The sequence below is a fragment of the Notamacropus eugenii genome, chromosome 6, assembly GCF_028372415.1.
Source record: "Notamacropus eugenii isolate mMacEug1 chromosome 6, mMacEug1.pri_v2, whole genome shotgun sequence".
Taxonomy (NCBI): Eukaryota; Metazoa; Chordata; class Mammalia; order Diprotodontia; family Macropodidae; genus Notamacropus; species Notamacropus eugenii.
In genome coordinates, this window is record NC_092877.1 from 172,484,126 (window position 1) to 172,493,523 (window position 9,398).

The window sequence follows — 9,398 nt, forward strand, 5'->3', positions numbered from 1 at the left end:
GAAATGTAACATCTAACCCATTTTATTTTGGGGAAAAAGACAAAATGCAATGACTTGAAGTTGAGAATGTGGATACCACCTCATTCACACATACTCATTATAAGACTGAAAAAATCCCTCACCTTCCTTTTAGTCAGCACATGTACTGTGTGGCCACGTGGCAAAGGTACACCGAAGGTGGGGTCGAGACCCAGGCTCCATCTCTCTCATCAGTAGCAAAGGTCAGGCCTTTAACAACAAAGCACCACAGCTGAACCCAGTCCCTTTTCTTCCACACTAGTCTTTCTGCTCTGCACTGACAGAAAAGCTAGTTCTAGACTCTCTTTAGAAGAGATAGCTCTCTCTCTTTCTCTCTCTCTCTCTCTCTTTTTTAAAGCACATAAATCCCATCACTTGTTTCTTTTCTACGACAGCTGATGTTATGGTTTTCTACAGAAGTCAGTGCTTAGCTCAGTAACAGTACTGCTGTTGGCTGCTGCTGCTTCCATGGTAGGATTTTCAATGTGTTATGTTTTCAAGCCTCACTCTCCAATCCTCTCATTCCCAAACATTCAGCATCCATGCATACTCCTGACTTCCAGGTTTTTCAAAAGATTGGAGATTTCCAATGGGGGTCTCGTGTGTCATCCCAAAGGTAACAGATCAAGTTTGGTTCTTCAATTTCCTCAGTTCTTTTGTTGTTTAGGTAGCAAGGGTTTTTTTGTTTTGTTCGTCTTGGATCTTTATCCTTCAGTTATTAGGTCATGGGTCAGGGGTCTGGTCTCCAGTAATTTCAGTACATCCTTCCCAAAAGTTGTACATAAGTCTCCTATCAGTCCAGCAGCACAAGCTGCTACTATGTCTGTGTGATCCTCATCTCCAGCAATGTGATCTATGTAGTAAAGAATAAGTTCTATTTGGAACTACACCAGCATCACATCCAGTTGTACATTCTCCTGGTCTCCCTTTAATCCCTGGATTATTCTGGCATAGGCTTCCAAGCACCCTTCCCTTGGCTCATTCAGACAATCCACCATGTCGTAATGCAACTTGTCTACCTGGGCTTAGGAAACCTGCTGAAGAGTATTCAATACCACCTCAAGGTACTTCTTAACTCTTACCCAATCACAAGGGCAATATCATCAAATACTGACAGAATCTGTGGATTGACAGATCTGTGGACATTTTCATTTCTCAAGTTCACCAACAGCAGCCACATCACCTCTCACAGAAAGGTAAAATGTTGGACTGTAGAGCTCGGCACATCTCCCACCAGGCCCACAGCAGCCAAACAAACATGATACTCAGCATAATTCTTCAAATCAATGCCCAAGAAGAGTTTAAAGGCTTCCACGTATTTCAGGATTTCACCACCCAACACTTCTACCAATGTGCTCACGTCCATCAAGGCATCTTCTTAACTCCATCCCCCTCCCCCCCCAGACCCAGTTGTCCTCTGGAACATCCTCAGCAAGGATGCCATGAGCACGTCAGAAATCTGCAAATCATCCTGGTGCTGCACTTTCCAGAGAACATTGTGAAGAGTAGTACAGAGCTAAGACTGAAGGTCTTTGAACAGAATTCTGTCTGATATGTTCTGGACTTGAGACTCCATTTGCATCACTTGCTGCAGTCGCTCCATGATGACCAAAGTCGTTTTCTGGACTGCAGAATAACAGTCCTTGGCACTGTTTTTTACTGTTTCCATCAGGGCATCACATGCAGCACTCCTCAGGTTGTTCTGGTGTCCATTAGGTCTGCCTGTGATCTCTAGAAGTTTCTGGACTATGAGTTCAAATGAAGTAGATAAACAGTAGGTAGCTGGTTCTTCCTGATCATCAGCTACATCTGCAGCTTCACAAGCAGCTTCAGTCAGACTAGAGAAAGCCCAGCACACGTTGGAAGCCACTCTGGGTTCAGTGCTCAGGCCCTCAAAGAGACACTGCAGTAAAGGAGCATGGTAGACACCACTGATGGCAGCCTCAAGGAACAGCTCACAGATTCTGCCCACTGCCCAGGCAGTTTTGTCTCGAACCGTCATACTGGGATCTTTCATTAATTCTATGTGAGTGCGAATTGCCTGACTAACTAGTGGTTTGAATTGATTAGGCTCAGGTCCTTCCAAGATGCAGCCAAAAGCCATGACAGCTGCATCCCAGTCTTAAAATTTCTTAGTATAAGTCATGGGAAAATTCTGTCTTCTGATGAATCCATACCATTTTCACAGCATCATTGATTTAAAACTTTTAGAAGTTATCTTGTCCAAATCATTCATTTTAGGGATGGGAAAAGTGAGACATGGAGTGTGGTCAGTAGAGGGTAGCCTAGCCCTAGCCATCCAGTTTTAAAGGAGTAATGAAAGAAGTATTGAGGCCAAAGTATAAAAAGTTGATATTGCACTCCCATCATAGTAAAACTGTTCCAGGAGCATTGGTTCCCATTGAGGACCAGTGGAAAGAGCTATATCAAAAAGCTAAGAAGCTCCATCCTGTGAGATCCCTTCTGTAAAGCCAGGAGGAGGGTGGTGAAGAGGTAGCAGCTGAGTTAAATGAAGCTTTCCAGTGCCCAGGCACCAAAGGATTACTAAGGGCCAAGCACGCAAAGGATTTACTTCAAACCATGTTGAAAAAAAGAAGAAAATGCAAAATTCTGAATTTGGCATTTGATAAACGTGTGTTTCTATCATGCTAAGCAATGATGAGTGTGAATGAGTGAATCCTTGTAGTGGATAGAGCCTTATGTCAGAAATCTAAGTGGTTTATTCTTCCTGAAAATACTTTTATTCCTTCTTTTTCATGGAACATGAGTGACACAATGATGTGAAGTAGAGCAAAACTATTAACACATGTTTTGTTGTCACTCTTACTCTGTGCAGTGGAAAGCATAAACAGAAGAAATTACTTAATCAAGGAAGAAAAGTGGTTTGTATATGAGGTGTCCCCTTCTGCCTGGTGGCATTCCTTTCTCTCCCTAGGGGTTAGTGACCCTGTTGAGCTGCCCCTTTCCCATGTCCAGAAAGGGCAGAGAAACTACCGAGAATCAGGGATTTTTTTTTTCAGTAAGAGTAACTTAGAGTCTCTGGAGCAATCACTCCATTCAAAGAAAAGAAAAAACCAAAGAAAACAAACTATCCATGCTGATTTTGGTCACCACGTGTGTCACAACCTGTCTGCTGCAGATAGATGGACATGACTGAGGATGACAAATATGCCCCAAAATGAAGAACAGAAATCATGACTTTTTAAATATGTAATTAGATTGGAAAATTACCAAAGTGAATGCCTCAGAAGTCTGAGCTGTTTTGGAAGCAACAGCTTCTTTTTCTCTCTGCTTCCAAAGAAGATTATTCAGAATTGAGGCTTGCAAAGCTCGGGCTCTCTGCTGCTGGAGAAGTTGTCTTTGAGTGTCTTTTAGCTCTTCTTCCACCTGGGGACAATAATTTCATAAAATTTTTAATCATCTTTTACATTCAAAATAAGCAAAAACATTTCACCTTTAACTGAAATATAGAATCTGAACAAGGACAGAAAATAGATTTTAAAAAATTAAGAAAAGTAAGCAACTGAAAATGAAAAGCACCAAGAAGAATAGTATTTCAAAATTGCAAAGGAACCTCAACAACTGTTCACTCCAATCCATATCCATCGTTATGTACAGAACTCTTATCAGCCCAAGTTTCAAGTTTTCATAGGTGGGGGAAGCCACCATCTCTCAACAAAATTCATTTTATTTGTAGGGGTTCTATTTGTTAGCAATCTTTTCCTGACACTAACTTTAAAAATGTACATTTTTGCCACTCCATCCATTTCTCTTAGCTCTGTCCCTTAGACTGAAGCAGAGCAAATTTTACCCTTCTTCCACATGACTGTCCTTCAACAACTTGAAGACATAGGGATAAACATCTCTAGTTCCTTTAATGGATCCTCACATGTCATAGACTCCAAGGGCCTTCCTTATCCTGTTTGCCATCCTGCTTACATGTTACCATAATTCTGTGGGAGCCACAAATGAATTCAATAGTACAAGCAATGTCTATTCAAGTTAGAGAAAAGAGACATTTTTAGTTCCTCTGTTTAGAAGCTATGCTTCTCTGAATGGGAGGCAAAATTACACTAGTTTTTTGGTGGTCCTACAAAAGCACTGACTCAGCTTCAGCTTAGAGCTGACTAAGATTCCTGCATTTTCTCAGAGGCAATACTATCTAATCATATTTTCCCCAGTTTATACATATGAAACTATTTTTGTATCTAATTATATGATTTTACATTCATCCTTATGAATTTCATCTTAAGTTCAGTCCAGTGCTCTCACTAATGAAGACTTAGCCTTTCCTCCATTTAGAAAGGCTTGAATAATGTTAATTGCATAAGAATTGCATAGGTAAAAGGTAAAGATGCTAGAGAACAATAAACTATTCTGAAAGACTAAGGATGGGTGCTAAAGTGTAATACAAGGAACAGAAAAAGGGATTGAACTTGCAATTTCATTGGCCTAGAGAATTTTCAGGTAAGGAATTTCTATCTATCCATGTGCTCTGAAATTTATATTTATAAGAATAGAAACTGAGGATAGAGCAGTGCTGTCAAATAGATCCCCCTAGTCCTGAGTTTTGTGGGCAGCTTTGAGGGAATTTGAAACCTCTGGCCTGGGGTCCACTGAGATGAACAGGGTCACTCAGTCAGGAAGTGTCCATGGCAACATTTGAACCCTCCTTCTCATGGATTTGAGGCCAGCTCTATTCAGTACACCATACTGATTCTCTTCTGTGTGACATACTTTCAAAAGTACCAGCTTCATTTTCTTTTTTCCATGGGTATTTATACTGTAATTTTACATTCAAATGCCAAAATATGGGAAACTTTTCTTTTTTTGTTATGTATTTATGAGTACATATTTACAGATGATTGAACCCAACTTACGTATACTAGAAATAAAAATCATAGCTATTTTTAGGATTCAAAAAACGACAGTATTCATCTCCCCACTCTTTGGGAACCCATAAGTATTCTTAACAAGAAAAGATGGAAATAGTGACTTTAGATTCCAATTTACCTGTTGCAGATGATTTCTTACAGGTCTCAGTTCAACTTCCAGAGATCTGAGAGTGCATTCAAGTCGCTGGTTTAGATTCACTACTTTGCTATATTGTTCTTCTTCTCTTCTGAACTGTTTTCTATTTTCTTGAAATAACATTTCTGTAGTTACTAACTTTATTTTCTCTTGGTTCAGGGTAAACCTAGATTAAAATTGCCATATTTAAATGACAGGCCAGTAGAAATAAGGAATAGAATGCCATTTAAATATATTCATCTAAATGACTAAAGGAAATGAATATTAATTTAGGGGGAACTGGATCCATGTAGGGAACTCACAGACAATAAACTCCCTTTATTGATGTAGATTGAATCCTCTACAATTTTGAGTTTAGGGAGTTAGCCGTGGCACTGAGAATTAAAATGACTTACACAGGCTCACAAAGTCAGATTGTCTCAGAAATGAGACAGGAATTCATTTCTCTATCCAGGCTACTCTTGGGTAGTAAACTTCTATCAAAAATGTATCATACAGTTGTGTGGACGTTTTTGCTTTTTTAATTCAATCACAAGAAATTCCATAAATTCGTTATAGCTAGAAGAAATGACTTTTTCATATGTCCTGAGTTTTGATGCATTTGAATCACCCCGCTAAAAAGTGTAGAGGGGAATGTAGATAAAATTCAATCTATTTTCCCATTACTATGGATTATTCAGATTTTATTTTTTAAATCATTTTGAAAAAAATAAATTGCAAGTAAATGTGCAATAGTTCTGATAATTTACTAAAAATGTAATTCCTGGATATCCATGGAGTAAAAAGGAATAAGTAGGGCTCATTCATAATATTATTCTTGTCTTCCAGCTTCAAATTTGCTGTCATATTTCTCCAACTTTAAAAGAAATGCTTCCAAGGCATTTTGCAAAATTTTGAGTTCCATACCTGATGCTGCCAAGTTCTCTGTTCCATTCTGCTTTTTGATGCTCTAACTGGGATTTCATTTCTCTTGTTTCTGAAAATTCTTTCTGCATTCCACTAATCATGTTTTCTAAATTCTTAACTTTTCTGACGAGTAGTGTACAACGTGTTCTTTTACGTTTGACTGCTTGATCATATCTAAGAATTACATCTTCAATTTTCAAATGTGTAATAGGATCTCTACAAAGAAAAACACAGGTCAATAAAAACATGAGTATTTTAAAATCTGCAGAACACTAGCAACATATTTGGAATTCAAATACTCTGAGAATTACAAAATAATATCCATGTATATACATCCTAAGAATACAGGAAAATATTACTTTGTCACAAGATTTACAAGTGTGAAAATAACCTGTTTCCCTGTGTGCACTGTGTACAATTAAAAAGAATCTCTAAGTTACACATTGCTTTATAAAAAAAAAATTTGAGAGTGCATAATTCTTCACAATATGGGAGAAGTATATGTGAAAAGTAAATATTCGGATGTGTACTCTGAGTGGGACAAATAAGATTAATAAAATGCATTATATACTTAATATCTATATATTGCAAATATACTGAACTATTTTATAAGTATAATAAATGTTTTAAGTTAAATAATTGTATGTAAACACTGCTTCTTTAAAGACTTATGGCATAAATAAGTATGTAACATGCATACAATAATATCTATCCTTATATATTCATTGGTCAGACTTCTGGTAACTTTAAATAAAATATAGCTGAAACACCAGGATAAAGTGAAAAAATCTTGTGAGCATTATGAAAAATAGTTGCTGTCCCTTTATTCTTCAGACACATAGGTCAACAAATTTAGACCTTATCCAGAGTTAGAAAGGTGTGTTATATCAAGTTACAGATTCAACAGACTTTTTTACTGGGTTTCCCTTGGTAACTTTAAGTCTTCATATATTTCAGTGTTTAACAGAGTTGAAGCAGCAAGGGATAACACTGTTGTTAGAAGCAGACACACTGATTGTAGCACGAAGTGAAACGGACAGTAAAGGAAATGATAAGCTCAATGATTGGAAGCAAAGGAAGAAACTGAGACACAGAGAAGTTAAAGGGCTTGTTAAGATTCACAGAATTAGTAGGTGTATAAGGCAGAATCTGAACATAGCTACTCATGGCGTTGTGTCCAGTACACTGTTCTATATGCCATGCTGACAGAAGAATTACAAAATCCAGGCAGAACATTTGCAAGATTGTTGATATTTTATCCTATTTTGTGAAAGATTTTAATATTTTGATTATTCTTTTCACGAAAGAGCTCAGTGCCTGATACTTTCATCTAGTCATGTCAGTCTCTTCTACTGGTTCTCCTTTTATCAATCAAGCAAATAATATTCATATACCTTATCCTAGCATGCAATGTAAATAACACATATTAATACAGCACATAGAGGCTTACAAAATACATTCCCCACAACAATCTTGTGAAGTATGATATTTAATAGATTAAGAAAATGAAGCTCCAAGTTTGAGGGACTTTTCTATAGACAAAACTCTAGGCCCTTTCTATTATCTACCTTTCCATTTTTAATTCTTGCTGCTATATATTGTCCAGTAAAACTGGATTTTTTCACTGTGATTTTCCTGCCTTTTTACTTCGAGTTTCTATGCCTGGAATGTTCATTTCATCCCCCTATACTCCCATGTTCTATACCTACCGAATTCATATACGTCCATCAAAACTCAACTCAAACGGTACCTTCACACAAAGGTTATTTATTCTTGATAGTTAATGTTCTTTCCACACTGAACTTCAAGTAGTAATATGGTTGTGCACCTCCAACATTTATGTATATTTTAATATTTGAGTGTTCTGTGTAGGTTATAACCCCTATTAAACTGCACACTCAATGAGGAAACTTTATAAACTTCGTATGTTTACCACACAGTAGGTACTTAGTAATTCTTTTTGAATTGAAACAAATAGAAGGTGGCAGAGAAATTTATTAGCCTTCAGTCAACCTATTCCCTTTCATTTTGGCCAAGGTCTGCCAGGTTAGGTTCACTTCCAATTTACTGTGTCAGACATCTTTGATATCTGTTTAACACTGTTATTCTGTCAGAAAATTTCAAAATGTTCTTTCTTTTGCAATTAACACTAAGTTGTTCAATAACAAAACATGCTTACAGTTTTAGGGAGGTAAATCATAATCCTCTGTAGCTGTGTCAGATGACTGAATGAGATCATCATGATCATTTGCATCCATTTGTACTTTACCCTGTAAAATGTATAACAGCAGGGTAAAATGACAAAAATTTTCAAATAATAACAATGGCTAATATTTGTGTAGCACTTTAAGGTTTTCACAACAGTTTATATACATAATCTCATGTCATCCTCACAACTATTTTGTGAGACAAGCATTATTCATAATTATTTTACAAATGTTGTGTGGCTTGTCCAGCATCATACTAAACATCCATAGCTAAGAGCCTAAGGATGGATTCAAACCCAGGTCTCCTTTTATTTGTTTTCAGTGTTCTACAATCACTTCCATATATCTTTGATTTTTCCCCTCTGTCCCATCCTTCCCCACTACCTCCCACCTCCCTCCCTGAGATGGCATAAAATTTTATATAGGTTCTACATGTATATTCCTATTAAATACATATTCACCTTACTCATGTTGCATAGAAGAATTAAAATGAATGGGAGAAATCATAAAAAAAAAAAACCAAAATGTAATACAAAAGAAAATGATTGGCTGCATTCTGCAATCAAATTAAGTAGTGCCTTGTCTGGAGGTGGAAAGCATTTTGCCTTAAGAGACCACTGGGAATTGTTTAAGTCCTTGCATTGCAATGAAGTTCTAAGTCTACCAGAAAAATTCCTCACACACTGTGGTGGTTGCTCTGTACAAAATTCTCCTGGTTCTGCTCCTTTCACTCAGCATCAGTTCATATAAGTCTTTCCAGGACTCTCTGAAGTCTTCCTGTTCATCATTTCTTGTAGCTTTGGTCTTGTAGTCAGGAAGGCCTGGGTTCAAATCTTGCCTCACATACTTCATATACTTCCATTACATTCATATACCACAATTTATTCAACCATTTCCCAATTGATTGGCATCACCTTGATTTCCAGTTTTTGGCCACCACAAAGAGTGCTGCTATACATATTTTTGTAAGTGTGGGACCCTTTCCCATTTTTATGATCTCTTGGAGATACAGTCCTAGAAGATGTATTGCTGAGTCAAAGAGTATGCACATTTTTGTATTCCTTTGGGCATAGTTTCAAATTGCTCTCCAGAATGGTTGCAGCAGTTCACAGCTCCCCCAACAATGAATAAGTCCTCCAACTCTCCCACATCTTCTCCAACTTTTATCTTCATCTTGTTTGTCATGTTAGTTATGATGTGGTATCTCAGAGTTGTTTTGATTTGCATCACTCTAAT

At 37.3% G+C, this 9,398-nt stretch overlaps 3 pseudogenes; all 3 read right to left on the reverse strand.

Annotated features, from left to right (window-relative positions):
* LOC140510825 (ankyrin repeat domain-containing protein 26-like) overlaps positions 1 to 8,428 on the reverse strand; it is a 34,642-nt pseudogene extending 26,214 nt beyond the window's left edge.
* The window catches only part of LOC140512186 (nucleophosmin pseudogene), a 355,194-nt pseudogene that overhangs the window by 32,548 nt on the left and 313,248 nt on the right, over positions 1 to 9,398 (reverse strand).
* On the reverse strand, positions 587 to 3,114 carry LOC140510827 (importin subunit beta-1 pseudogene; annotated as a pseudogene).